The following is a 15,000-nucleotide window of genomic DNA, read 5'->3' as shown; positions in this document are numbered from 1 at the left end:
CGCCGCTCTCCTCGCCCGGGCGCCGGCGGCCGACGCGGTGCCGGACGCCTCCGGGGGCCCCCGCCGCGGGGACCCCGCTCCGTGCCTCTCAAGCTCGCCTCGGGGGAGGGACGACCCCTTCCCGGGCGGAGGTTCCGCCGCCGGGGGGGGGTATACCCTGCGGGCCCGAGCCCCGGCGCGATGCGGCATCGGGGGGGAGGGAGACCCTCTCGTCCTTGCCGGCACGGGCTCCAGAGCCCGGCCGAACGAGGGGGCCGCTCCCCGCCGGATCGCGCCTCGCCAGATCGATCGGGGGACCTACCGCGGTGGAAAACGTGGAATTGTGCCCTTAGCTCCGCCCCTCAGGTCCCAAGAGGGGTAGGCCGGGCGCGCATCACCCCGGGGTCCGGGGAACCTCGACAGACCGCCCGCCGAAGTTGCTCGACTCGCTCGACGTCCCAGCTCTCTGGCACAGGTGGCCGTTCGAAGGTACCCGGTCGCGATGCTGCGATACACTTTTATGAACGCGTACCACTCCGACATGCCCAGCTCGTGGAACTGTTGCCCGGATTCAGCTTTCAAATCCGATCTCATAGCGGTTCTCAGTTTCGAGAAAATCGTCAGGCCTGGAAGTCTGTCAGGGGACCCTTCCGGAGGCCTTGTCCGGGTTCGGTTGACCTTCCTGGGCACAGGGATCCGCACCTACCCCTGACCGACAACCAGACCTTTGACGCTTTTTTTCTCTCGCCTCCGTGGGGTCCGGGGGGACATTTTTCCGTCTGGCCCACCCCGGGGGGTCCAGGGGCATCGGGGGCCCTCGGCCGACCGGACGTCGTACTCGCTCGACTATGTCGAATATGTCGACGCTTCCCCTTCCCCGCCGCGGGGGGGTCCGCGTCGACGATCCTGTGCCCAAGGATAGCGCGCCCTGCCTGGGTACAGGGACCCGCGCCTCCCGCCCTGGTTCTCTGTCAAAAGTCCCGAGGCCTGGAAGTCTGTCAGGGGACCCTTCCGGAGGCCTCGCCCGGGTTCGGTGCACCCTGCCTGGGCACAGGGACACACACTTACCCCTGGCCGACAACCAGACTTTGACATTTTTCCGTCTGGCCCACCCCGGGGGGGGTCCAGGGGCGTCGGGGGCCCTCGGCCGACCGGACGTCGTACTCGCTCGACTATGTCGAATATGTCGACGCTTCCCCTTCCCCGCCGCGGGAGGGCCGCGTCGACGATCCTTTGCCCAAGGATAGCGCGCCCTGCCTGGGTACAGGGACCCGCGCCTCCCGCCCTTGATCCTTCTCAAATGTCCCGAGGCCTGGAAGTCCGTCAGGGGAGCCTTCCGGAGGCCTCGCCCGGGTTCGGTGCACCCTGCCTGGGCACAGGGACACACACTTACCCCTGGCCGACAACCAGACTTTGACATTTTTCCGTCTGGCCCACCCCGGGGGGGGGGGTCCAGGGGCGTCGGGGGCCCTCGGCCGACCGGACGTCGTACTCGCTCGACTATGTCGAATATGTCGACGCTTCCCCTTCCCCGCCGCGGGGGGGTCCGCGTCGACGATCCTTTGCCCAAGGATAGCGCGCCCTGCCTGGGTACAGGGACCCGCGCCTCCCGCCCTTGATCCTTCTCAAATGTCCCGAGGCCTGGAAGTCCGTCAGGGGAGCCTTCCGGAGGCCTCGCCCGGGTTCGGTGCACCCTGCCTGGGCACAGGGACACACACTTACCCCTGGCCGACAACCAGACTTTGACATTTTTCCGTCTGGCCCACCCCGGGGGGGGGGGTCCAGGGGCATCGGGGGCCCTCGGCCGACCGGACGTCGTACTCGCTCGACTATGTCGAATATGTCGACGCTTCCCCTTCCCCGCCGCGGGAGGGTCCGTGTCGACGATCCTTTGCCCAAGGATGGCGCGCCCTGTCTGGGTACAGGGACCCGCGCCTCCCGCCCTTGATCCTTCTCAAATGTCCCGAGGCCTGGAAGTCCGTCAGGGGACCCTTCCGGAGGCCTCGTCCGGGTTCGGTGCACCCTGCCTGGGCACAGGGACACACACTTACCCCTGGCCGACAACCAGACTTTGACATTTTTCCGTCTGGCCCACCCCGGGGGGGGGGGGGTCCAGGGGCGTCGGGGGCCCTCGGCCGACCGGACGTCGTACTCGCTCGACTATGTCGAATATGTCGACGCTTCCCCTTCCCCGCCGCGGGGGGGTCCGCGTCGACGATCCTTTGCCGAAGGATAGCGCGCCCTGCCTGGGTACAGGGACCCGCGCCTCCCGCCCTTGATCCTTCTCAAATGTCCCGAGGCCTGGAAGTCCGTCAGGGGAGCCTTCCGGAGGCCTCGCCCGGGTTCGGTGCACCCTGCCTGGGCACAGGGACACACACTTACCCCTGGCCGACAACCAGACTTTGACATTTTTCCGTCTGGCCCACCCCGGGGGGGGGGGTCCAGGGGCGTCGGGGGCCCTCGGCCGACCGGACGTCGTACTCGCTCGACTATGTCGAATATGTCGACGCTTCCCCTTCCCCGCCGCGGGAGGGCCGCGTCGACGATCCTTTGCCCAAGGATAGCGCGCCCTGCCTGGGTACAGGGACCCGCGCCTCCCGCCCTTGATCCTTCTCAAATGTCCCGAGGCCTGGAAGTCCGTCAGGGGAGCCTTCCGGAGGCCTCGCCCGGGTTCGGTGCACCCTGCCTGGGCACAGGGACACACACTTACCCCTGGCCGACAACCAGACTTTGACATTTTTCCGTCTGGCCCACCCCGGGGGGGGGGGTCCAGGGGCATCGGGGGCCCTCGGCCGACCGGACGTCGTACTCGCTCGACTATGTCGAATATGTCGACGCTTCCCCTTCCCCGCCGCGGGGGGGTCCGCGTCGACGATCCTTTGCCCAAGGATAGCGCGCCCTGCCTGGGTACAGGGACCCGCGCCTCCCGCCCTTGATCCTTCTCAAATGTCCCGAGGCCTGGAAGTCCGTCAGGGGAGCCTTTCGGAGGCCTCGCCCGGGTTCGGTGCACCCTGCCTGGGCACAGGGACACACACTTACCCCTGGCCGACAACCAGACTTTGACATTTTTCCGTCTGGCCCACCCCGGGGGGGGGTCCAGGGGCATCGGGGGCCCTCGGCCGACCGGACGTCGTACTCGCTCGACTATGTCGAATATGTCGACGCTTCCCCTTCCCCGCCGCGGGGGGGTCCGCGTCGACGATCTTGTGCCCAAGGATAGCGCGCCCTGCCTGGGTACAGGGACCCGCGCCTCCCGCCCTTGATCTCTCTCAAATGTTCCAAAGCCTGGAAGTCCATCAGGGGACCCTTCCGGAGGCCTCGCCCGGGTTCGGTGCACCCTGCCTGGGCACAGGGACACACACTTACCCCTGGCCGACAACCGGACTTTGACATTTTCTGTCTGGCCCACACTGGGGGGGTCCGGGGGGACGGGCACCCTCGGCGGACCGCCCGCCAGACTGGCTCGACTCGCTCGACGTCCCAGCTCTCTGGCACAGGAGGCCGTTCTAAGATACCCGGTCGCTATGCTGTGATACACTTTTATGAAAGCGTACCACTCCGACATGCCCAGCTCATGGAACTGTCGCCTGGATTCGGCTTTCAAATACGATCTCATAGTGGTTCTCAGTTTTGAGATAATCATCATGTCTGGAGGTCTGTCAGGGGACCCTTCCAGATGACTTGCCCGGGTTCAGTGCACCCTGCCTGGGCACAGGGACACACACTTCCCACGGGCCAACCACCCGACTTTTAACATTTTCCCTCTTGACTCCGGGTTGGCGCGTCGGCACCACCCCGGGGGCATCGGGGGCTCTCGGCCGACCGGACGTCGTACTCGCTCGACTATGTCGAATATGTCGACGCTTCCCCTTCCCCGCCGCGGGGGGGTCCGCGTCGACGATCCTTTGCCCAAGGATAGCGCGCCCTGCCTGGGTACAGGGACCCGCGCCTCCCGCCCTTGATCCTTCTCAAATGTCCCGAGGCCTGGAAGTCCGTCAGGGGAGCCTTCCGGAGGCCTCGCCCGGGTTCGGTGCACCCTGCCTGGGCACAGGGACACACACTTACCCCTGGCCGACAACCAGACTTTGACATTTTTCCGTCTGGCCCACCCCGGAGGGGGGGGGGGGGGGGGGTCCAGGGGCATCGGGGGCCCTCGTCCGACCGGACGTCGTACTCGCTCGACTATGTCGAATATGTCGACGCTTCCCCTTCCCCGCCGCGGGGGGGTCCGCGTCGACGATCCTGTGCCCAAGGATAGCGCGCCCTGCCTGGGTACAGGGACCCGCGCCTCCCGCCCTGGTTCTCTGTCAAAAGTCCCGAGGCCTGGAGGTCTGTCAGGGGACCCTTCCGGAGGCCTCGCCCGGGTTCGGTGCACCCTGCCTGGGCACAGGGACACACACTTACCCCTGGCCGACAACCAGACTTTGACATTTTTCCGTCTGGCCCACCCCGGGGGGGGGGGGGGTCCAGGGGCATCGGGGGCCCTCGGCCGACCGGACGTCGTACTCGCTCGACTATGTCGAATATGTCGACGCTTCCCCTTCCCCGCCGCGGGGGGGTCCGCGTCGACGATCCTTTGCCGAAGGATAGCGCGCCCTGCCTGGGTACAGGGACCCGCGCCTCCCGCCCTTGATCCTTCTCAAATGTCCCGAGGCCTGGAAGTCCGTCAGGGGAGCCTTCCGGAGGCCTCGCCCGGGTTCGGTGCACCCTGCCTGGGCACAGGGACACACACTTACCCCTGGCCGACAACCAGACTTTGACATTTTTCCGTCTGGCCCACCCCGGGGGGGGGGGGGGGGGTCCAGGGGCATCGGGGGCCCTCGGCCGACCGGACGTCGTACTCGCTCGACTATGTCGAATATGTCGACGCTTCCCCTTCCCCGCCGCGGGGGGGTCCGCGTCGACGATCCTGTGCCCAAGGATGGCGCGCCCTGCCTGGGTACAGGGACCCGCGCCTCCCGCCCTGGTTCTCTGTCAAAAGTCCCGAGGCCTGGAGGTCTGTCAGGGGACCCTTCCGGAGGCCTCGCCCGGGTTCGGTGCACCCTGCCTGGGCACAGGGACACACACTTACCCCTGGCCGACAACCAGACTTTGACATTTTTCCGTCTGGCCCACCCCGGGGGGGGGTCCAGGCGCATCGGGGGCCCTCGGCCGACCGGACGTCGTACTCGCTCGACTATGTCGAATATGTCGACGCTTCCCCTTCCCCGCCGCGGGGGGGTCCGCTTCGACGATCTTGTGCCCAAGGATAGCGCACCCTGCCTGGGTACAGGGACCCGCGCCTCCCGCCCTTGATCTCTCTCAAATGTTCCAAAGCCTGGAAGTCTGTCAGGGGACCCTTCCGGAGGCCTCGCCCGGGTTCGGTGCACCCTGCCTGGGCACAGGGACACACACTTACCCCTGGCCGACAACCAGACTTTGACATTTTTCCGTCTGGCCCACCCCGGGGGGGGTCCAGGGGCATCGGGGGCCCTCGGCCGACCGGACGTCGTACTCGCTCGACTATGTCGAATATGTCGACGCTTCCCCTTCCCCGCCGCGGGGGGGGTCCGCGTCGACGATCCTGTGCCCAAGGACGGTGCACCCTGCCTGGGCACAGGGACACACACGTCAATCGGGACTTTGTCGCTCAGCCTAAGAAGGTCGGCCTGAAGCACTGTCGTGCGTCCCGACGGGGTCCGCACACCCGCCCGCCGGTGCCGCTGCCTTCCTCTGGGTGTGCCCTCTCCGGGGATACCATGCGCGGGGTGTGCGAACCCTCCCGGGGGTCCAGGGACCGGTGCCAAACACCCCGCACACAGCGATCTCGACCTTGTCAATGTTACGCTCAGCCTACTTCGGGGCCACGCTGCACCGCCCGTGCGGGTTCGCGCACCCACCCGGTGGTCCCGCTGCCTTCCTCCGGGTGTGCCCTCTCCGGGGATACCATGCGCGGGGTGTGCGAACCCTCCCGGGGGTCCAGGGACCGGTCCCAAACACCCCGCACACAGCGATCCCGACCTTGTCAATGTTACGCTCAGCCTACTTCGGGGCCACGCTGCACCGCCCGTGCGGGTTCGCGCACCCACCCGGTGGTCCCGCTGCCTTCCTCCGGGTGTGCCCTCTCCGGGGATACCATGCGCGGGGTGTGCGAACCCTCCCGGGGGTCCAGGGACCGGTCCCAAACACCCCGCGCACAGCGATCTCGACCTTGTCAATGTTACGCTCAGCCTACTTCGGGGCCACGCTGCACCGCCCGTGCGGGTTCGCGCACCCACCCGGTGGTCCCGCTGCCTTCCTCCGGGTGTGCCCTCTCCGGGGATACCATGCGCGGGGTGTGCGAACCCTCCCGGGGGTCCAGGGACCGGTCCCAAACACCCCGCGCACAGCGATCTCGACCTTGTCAATGTTACGCTCAGCCTACTTCGGGGCCACGCTGCACCGCCCGTGCGGGTTCGCGCACCCACCCGGTGGTCCCGCTGCCTTCCTCCGGGTGTGCCCTCTCTGGGGATACCATGCGCGGGGTGTGCGAACCCTCCCGGAGGTCCAGGGACCGGTCCCAAACACCCCGCGCACAGCGATCTCGACCTTGTCAATGTTACGCTCAGCCTACTTCGGGGCCACGCTGCACCGCCCGTGCGGGTTCGCGCACCCACCCGGTGGTCCCGCTGCCTTCCTCCGGGTGTGCCCTCTCCGGGGATACCATGCGCGGGGTGTGCGAACCCTCCCGGGGGTCCAGGGACCGGTCCCAAACACCCCGCGCACAGCGATCTCGACCTTGTCAATGTTACGCTCAGCCTACTTCGGGGCCACGCTGCACCGCCCGTGCGGGTTCGCGCACCCACCCGGTGGTCCCGCTGCCTTCCTCCGGGTGTGCCCTCTCCGGGGATACCATGCGCGGGGTGTGCGAACCCTCCCGGGGGTCCAGGGACCGGTGCCAAACACCCCGCGCACAGCGATCTCGACCTTGTCAATGTTACGCTCAGCCTACTTCGGGGCCACGCTGCACCGCCCGTGCGGGTTCGCGCACCCACCCGGTGGTCCCGCTGCCTTCCTCCGGGTGTGCCCTCTCCGGGGATACCATGCGCGGGGTGTGCGAACCCTCCCGGGGGTCCAGGGACCGGTGCCAAACACCCCGCGCACAGCGATCTCGACCTTGTCAATGTTACGCTCAGCCTACTTCGGGGCCACGCTGCACCGCCCGTGCGGGTTCGCGCACCCACCCGGTGGTCCCGCTGCCTTCCTCCGGGTGTGCCCTCTCCGGGGATACCATGCGCGGGGTGTGCGAACCCTCCCGGGGGTCCAGGGACCGGTGCCAAACACCCCGCGCACAGCGATCTCGACCTTGTCAATGTTACGCTCAGCCTACTTCGGGGCCACGCTGCACCGCCCGTGCGGGTTCGCGCACCCACCCGGTGGTCCCGCTGCCTTCCTCCGGGTGTGCCCTCTCCGGGGATACCATGCGCGGGGTGTGCGAACCTTCCCGGGGGTCCAGGGACCGGTGCCAAACACCCCGCGCACAGCGATCTCGACCTTGTCAATGTTACGCTCAGCCTACTTCGGGGCCACGCTGCACCGCCCGTGCGGGTTCGCGCACCCACCCGGTGGTCCCGCTGCCTTCCTCCGGGTGTGCCCTCTCCGGGGATACCATGCGCGGGGTGTGCGAACCCTCCCGGGGGTCCAGGGACCGGTGCCAAACACCCCGCGCACAGCGATCTCGACCTTGTCAATGTTACGCTCAGCCTACTTCGGGGCCACGCTGCACCGCCCGTGCGGGTTCGCGCACCCACCCGGTGGTCCCGCTGCCTTCCTCCGGGTGTGCCCTCTCCGGGGATACCATGCGCGGGGTGTGCGAACCCTCCCGGGGGTCCAGGAACCGGTGCCAAACACCCCGCGCACAGCGATCTCGACCTTGTCAATGTTACGCTCAGCCTACTTCGGGGCCACGCTGCACCGCCCGTGCGGGTTCGCGCACCCACCCGGTGGTCCCGCTGCCTTCCTCCGGGTGTGCCCTCTCCGGGGATACCATGCGCGGGGTGTGCGAACCCTCCCGGGGGTCCAGGAACCGGTGCCAAACACCCCGCGCACAGCGATCTCGACCTTGTCAATGTTACGCTCAGCCTACTTCGGGGCCACGCTGCACCGCCCGTGCGGGTTCGCGCACCCACCCGGTGGTCCCGCTGCCTTCCTCCGGGTGTGCCCTCTCCGGGGATACCATGCGCGGGGTGTGCGAACCCTCCCGGGGGTCCAGGGACCGGTGCCAAACACCCCGCGCACAGCGATCTCGACCTTGTCAATGTTACGCTCAGCCTACTTCGGGGCCACGCTGCACCGCCCGTGCGGGTTCGCGCACCCACCCGGTGGTCCCGCTGCCTTCCTCCGGGTGTGCCCTCTCCGGGGATACCATGCGCGGGGTGTGCGAACCCTCCCGGGGGTCCAGGGACCGGTGCCAAACACCCCGCGCACAGCGATCTCGACCTTGTCAATGTTACGCTCAGCCTACTTCGGGGCCACGCTGCACCGCCCGTGCGGGTTCGCGCACCCACCCGGTGGTCCCGCTGCCTTCCTCCGGGTGTGCCCTCTCCGGGGATACCATGCGCGGGGTGTGCGAACCTTCCCGGGGGTCCAGGGACCGGTGCCAAACACCCCGCGCACAGCGATCTCGACCTTGTCAATGTTACGCTCAGCCTACTTCGGGGCCACGCTGCACCGCCCGTGCGGGTTCGCGCACCCACCCGGTGGTCCCGCTGCCTTCCTCCGGGTGTGCCCTCTCCGGGGATACCATGCGCGGGGTGTGCGAACCCTCCCGGGGGTCCAGGGACCGGTGCCAAACACCCCGCGCACAGCGATCTCGACCTTGTCAATGTTACGCTCAGCCTACTTCGGGGCCACGCTGCACCGCCCGTGCGGGTTCGCGCACCCACCCGGTGGTCCCGCTGCCTTCCTCCGGGTGTGCCCTCTCCGGGGATACCATGCGCGGGGTGTGCGAACCCTCCCGGGGGTCCAGGAACCGGTGCCAAACACCCCGCGCACAGCGATCTCGACCTTGTCAATGTTACGCTCAGCCTACTTCGGGGCCACGCTGCACCGCCCGTGCGGGTTCGCGCACCCACCCGGTGGTCCCGCTGCCTTCCTCCGGGTGTGCCCTCTCCGGGGATACCATGCGCGGGGTGTGCGAACCCTCCCGGGGGTCCAGGAACCGGTGCCAAACACCCCGCGCACAGCGATCTCGACCTTGTCAATGTTACGCTCAGCCTACTTCGGGGCCACGCTGCACCGCCCGTGCGGGTTCGCGCACCCACCCGGTGGTCCCGCTGCCTTCCTCCGGGTGTGCCCTCTCCGGGGATACCATGCGCGGGGTGTGCGAACCCTCCCGGGGGTCCAGGGACCGGTCCCAAACATCCCGCGCACAGCGATCTCGACCTTGTCAATGTTACGCTCAGCCTACTTCGGGGCCACGCTGCACCGCCCGTGCGGGTTCGCGCACCCACCCGGTGGTCCCGCTGCCTTCCTCCGGGTGTGCCCTCTCCGGGGATACCATGCGCGGGGTGTGCGAACCCTCCCGGGGGTCCAGGGACCGGTGCCAAACACCCCGCGCACAGCGATCTCGACCTTGTCAATGTTACGCTCAGCCTACTTCGGGGCCACGCTGCACCGCCCGTGCGGGTTCGCGCACCCACCCGGTGGTCCCGCTGCCTTCCTCCGGGTGTGCCCTCTCCGGGGATACCATGCGCGGGGTGTGCGAACCCTCCCGGGGGTCCAGGGACCGGTGCCAAACACCCCGCGCACAGCGATCTCGACCTTGTCAATGTTACGCTCAGCCTACTTCGGGGCCACGCTGCACCGCCCGTGCGGGTTCGCGCACCCACCCGGTGGTCCCGCTGCCTTCCTCCGGGTGTGCCCTCTCCGGGGATACCATGCGCGGGGTGTGCGAACCCTCCCGGGGGTCCAGGAACCGGTGCCAAACACCCCGCGCACAGCGATCTCGACCTTGTCAATGTTACGCTCAGCCTACTTCGGGGCCACGCTGCACCGCCCGTGCGGGTTCGCGCACCCACCCGGTGGTCCCGCTGCCTTCCTCTGGGTGTGCCCTCTCCGGGGATACCATGCGCGGGGTGTGCGAACCCTCCCGGGGGTCCAGGGACCGGTCCCAAACATCCCGCGCACAGCGATCTCGACCTTGTCAATGTTACGCTCAGCCTACTTCGGGGCCACGCTGCACCGCCCGTGCGGGTTCGCGCACCCACCCGGTGGTCCCGCTGCCTTCTTCCGGGTGTGCCCTCTCTGGAGATACCATGCGCGGGGTGGGCGAACCCTCCCGGGGGTCCAGGGACCACTGCCGAACACCCCGCGCACAGCGATCGAGACCATGTCTATGTTACGCTCAGCCTACTTCGGGGCCACGCTGCACCGCCCGTGCGGGTTCGCGCACCCACCCGGTGGTCCCGCTGCCTTCCTCCGGGTGTGCCCTCTCTGGGGATACCATGCGCGGGGTGTGCGAACCCTCCCGGGGGTCCAGGGACCGGTGCCAAACACCCCGCACACAGCGAACTCGACCTTGTCAATGTTACGCTCAGCCTACTTTGGGGCCACGCTGCACCGCCCGTGCGGGTTCGCGCACCCACCCGTTGGTCCCGCTGCCTTCTTCCGGGTGTGCCCTCTCTGGGGATACCATGCGCGGGGTGGGCGAACCCTCCCGGGGGTCCAGGGACCACTGCCGGACACCCCGCGCACAGCGATCGAGACCATGTCTATGTTACGCTCAGCCTAATTCGGGGCCACGCTGCACCGCCCGTGCGGGTTCGCGCACCCACCCGGTGGTCCCGCTGCCTTCCTCCGGGTGTGCCCTCTCTGGGGATACCGTGCCCGGGGTGGGCGCGCCCTGCCTGGGATGCAGGGACCCGCGCTTAGCCCCCCGGGCACGTCGATCGGGACTTTGTCAATTTTACTCTCAGCCTACGAAGGAGCTCCGCCGGGCCGCCCGACGGGGTCCGCCCACCCGCCCGACGGTACCGCTGCCTTCCTCCGGCTGTCCGCTCTCCAAGGATCCCGTGCCCGGGGTGGGCTCGGCGGGGTCCGGTGGCCGTCGGGGAGCCGTCCCGCCCGCCCGCGTGTCTCCTGGGACGGCTCGGCCCCCCTCCGCGAGGGAGGCCGAGGGGGGGCGGCCGAGGTGCGGTCCTGCTGCGCGCACTCCGACGCCCGCGGCTTAGGGGAGAGGCCCGGGGAGCGAGGCGTGCCGACGCGGGACCGGAGTCTCGCGGGCAGCCTCGAGGACCCCGAGGGGCCTTGGGTCTCCCGCGCCGGGTCGCGGTTGCGCTTCCTGCCGGACCGCCCGGCCGCCCCTCCCTATGCCCTTCGGGACCGCCGACCCCTCCGCCGCTCCGGGTTCCGGGATCCCGTGCCCGAGGTGGGCGCGCCCTGCCTGGGATGCAGGGACCCGCGCTTAGCCCCCCGGGGACGCGCCGATCGGGACTTTGTCGATTTTACGCTCAGCCTACGAAGGAGCTCCGCCGGGCCGCCCGACGGGGTCTGCTCACCCGCCCGGCGGTACCGCTGCCTTCCTCCGGGTGTCCGCTCTCCAAGGATCCCGTGCCCGGGGTGGGCTCGGCGGGGTCCGGTGGCCGTCGGGGAGCCGTCCCGCCCGCGTGTCTCCTGGGACGGCTCGGCCCCCCTCCGCGAGGGAGGCCGAGGGGGGGTGGCCGAGGTGCGGTCCTGCTGCGCGCACTCCGACGCCCGCGGCTTAGGGGAGAGGCCCGGGGAGCGAGGCGTGCCGACGCGGGACCGGAGTCTCGCGGGCAGCCTCGAGGACCCCGAGGGGCCTTGGGTCTCCCGCGCCGGGTCGCGGTTGCGCTTCCTGCCGGACCGCCCGGCCGCCCCTCCCTATGCCCTTCGGGACCGCCGACCCCTCCGCCGCTCCGGGTTCCGGGATCCCGTGCCCGAGGTGGGCGCGCCCTGCCTGGGATGCAGGGACCCGCGCTTAGCCCCCCGGGGACGCGCCGATCGGGACTTTGTCGATTTTACGCTCAGCCTACGAAGGAGCTCCGCCGGGCCGCCCGACTGGGTCCGCTCACCCGCCCGGCGGTACCGCTGCCTTCCTCCGGGTGTCCGCTCTCCAAGGATCCCGTGCCCGGGTTGGGCTCGGCGAGGTCCGGTGGCCGTCAGGGAGCCGTCCCGCCCGCCCGCGTGTTCTGGGACGGCTCGGCCCCCCTCCGCGAGGGAGGCCGAGGGAGGGCAGCCGAGGTGCGGTCCTGCTGCGCGCACTCCGACGCCCGCGGCTTAGGGGAGAGGCCCGGGGAGCGAGGCGCGCCGACGCGGGACCGGAGTCTCGCGGGCAGCCTCGAGGACCCCGAGGGGCCTTGGGTCTCCCGCGCCGGGTCGCGGTTGCGCTTCCTGCCGGACCGCCCGGCCGCCCCTCCCTATGCCCTTCGGGACCGCCGACCCCTCCGCCGCTCCGGGTTCCGGGATCCCGTGCCCGAGGTGGGCGCGCCCTGCCTGGGATGCAGGGACCCGCGCTTAGCCCCCCGGGCACGTCGATCGGGACTTTGTCGATTTTACTCTCAGCCTACGAAGGAGCTCCGCCGGGCCGCCCGACGGGGTCCGCCCACCCGCCCGGCGGTACCGCTGCCTTCCTCCGTTTGTCCGCTCTCCAAGGATCCCGTGCCCGGGGTGGGCTCGGCGGGGTCCGGTGGCCGTCGGGGAGCCGTCCCGCCCGCCCGCGTGTTCTGGGACGGCTCGGCCCCCCTCCGCGAGGGAGGCCGAGGGAGGGCAGCCGAGGTGCGGTCCTGCTGCGCGCACTCCGACGCCCGCGGCTTAGGGGAGAGGCCCGGGGAGCGAGGCGCGCCGACGCGGGACCGGAGTCTCGCGGGCAGCCTCGAGGACCCCGAGGGGCCTTGGGTCTCCCGCGCCGGGACGCGGTTGCGCTTCCTGCCGGACCGCCCGGCCGCCCCTCCCTATGCCCTTCGGGACCGCCGACCCCTCCGCCGCTCCGGGATCCCGTGCCCGGGGTGGGCGCGCCCTGCCTGGGATGCAGGGACCCGCGCTTGGGATGCAGGGACACGTCGATCGGGACTTTGTCGATTTTACGCTCAGCCTACGAAGGAGCTCCGCCGGGCCGCCCGACGGGGTCCGCCCACCCGCCCGGCGGCACCGCTGCCTTTCTCCGGGGGGGTACGGTGGCCGTCGGGGAGCCGTCCCGCTCGCGCGTCTCCTGGGACGGCTCGGCCCCCCTCCGCGAGGGAGGCCGAGGGAGGGCAGCCGAGGCGCGGTCCCGCTGCGCGCACTCCGACGCCCGCGGCTTAGGGGAGAGGCCCTGGGGCCTTGGGTCTCCCTCGCCGGGACGCGGTTGCGCTTCCTGCCGGACCGCCCGGCCACCCTCCCTGTGCCCTTCGTGACCGCCGACCCCTCGTCGCGCATCTGGCGGCAGCCGCCGCCTCCGCACCGGCGCGATGCGGCATCTGGGGGGAGGGGGACCCTCTCGCCTTTACTGACACGGGCTCCGCAGAGTGGCTAGCTCCCTGCCGGATCGCGCTTCGTTAGATCGATCGAGGGACCTTCAAAGACGGATATAGCCTTCCGGACCGTGCCGTGGCGCGACTCGGCACCGGGGGGATCGAGACCCTTCGCCGACACGGGCTCCGGGGCCCGGCCGGACGAGGGGGTCGGTCCCCGCCGGATCGCGCGTCGAAACGACCGTCTGGGGATATTGCGAATGATGCCGTTCTCTCCGGACACATCTGGGGGAGCCCGCTCCGTGCCGCTCAAGCTCGCCTCCCGGGAGGGACGACCCCTTTCCCGGCGGGAGTTCCGCCGGGAGGGGGTATACCCTAAGGGCCCCCCCCCCCCCCGAGCCCCGGCACGATGCGGCGTCAGGGGGAGCGAGACCATCTCGCCTTCGCCGACACGGGCTCCGGAGCCCGGCCGAACGAGAGGGTCGCTCCCCGCCGGATCGCGCCTCGCCAGATCGATCGAGGGACCTTCAGAGGATGAAAAACCGAGAAATTACGCCCATAGCTCGGCCCCTCCGGTCCAAAGAGGGTGCCGGCAGGGCACGCGCGCATCACCCCCGGGACCGGGGGACTTCGGCGGACCGCCCGCCGAAGTTGCTCGACTCGCTCGACGTCCCGGCCCTCTGGCACGGGTGGCCGTTCCGCTGCAACTGTTCCCAAGGACGGCGCGCCCTGCCTGGGTACAGGGACCCGCGCCTCCCGCCCTTTTAGCCTCTCTGGGTCTGTGCGTGTAAAGGGGACCCTTCCGGAGGCTTTGCCCGGGGACCGACCGGCCCCGGGTCGGGTACGCGAACCGGACCCGTTCCCCCCGGCATTCACCGAGGGAGAAGGCAGAGGTTCGTCCGCAGGGGAGCACACGCTCGGCCCTGGCGTAACCCGAGAGAGCGGCCGTGCTTCTCGCTCCCCTGCTATCCCCGGGCAGGCGGCCGTTCTGAGGTAGCCGGTCGCCGCGCTGCGATACAGTTTTATGAACGCGTGCCGCTCTGCCATGCCCGACTCGTGGAACCGTCACCCGGATACGGCCTTCGAATCAGTTCTCATAGCGGTTCTCGGTTTCGAGATAATCGACAGGCCCGGAAGTCTTTCGGGGGACCCTTCCAGAGGCCTTGCCCGGGTTCGGTGGACCCTGCCTGGGCACAGGGACCCCCTCGGCTCCCCCCATGGCTGACAACCGGGACTCGTATTCTGTCAGGGGTACGTGTCGCCCATCCTGTTCCCAAGGACGGCGCGCCCTGCCTGGGTACAGGGACCCGCGCCTCCCGCCCTTTTAGCCTCTCCGAGTCTGTGCGTGTAAGGGGACCCTTCCGGAGGCTTTGCCCGGGGACCGCCCAGCCCCGGGTCGGGTACGAGAACCGGACCCGTTCCCCCGGCATTCACCGAGGGAGAAGGCAGAGGTCCATCCGCAGGGGAGCCCGCGCTCGGCCCTGGCGTACCCCGGGAGAGCAGCCGTGCTTCTCGCTCTCCTGCTATCCCCAGGCAGGTGGCCGTTCTGCGGTAGCCGGTCGCCATGCTGCTATGCAGTTTTATGAACGCGTGC

Source organism: Hyla sarda, unplaced genomic scaffold (genome assembly GCF_029499605.1).
Source record: "Hyla sarda isolate aHylSar1 unplaced genomic scaffold, aHylSar1.hap1 scaffold_1209, whole genome shotgun sequence".
Taxonomy (NCBI): domain Eukaryota; kingdom Metazoa; phylum Chordata; class Amphibia; order Anura; family Hylidae; genus Hyla; species Hyla sarda.
Note: the sequence above shows the minus strand (reverse complement) of the source record.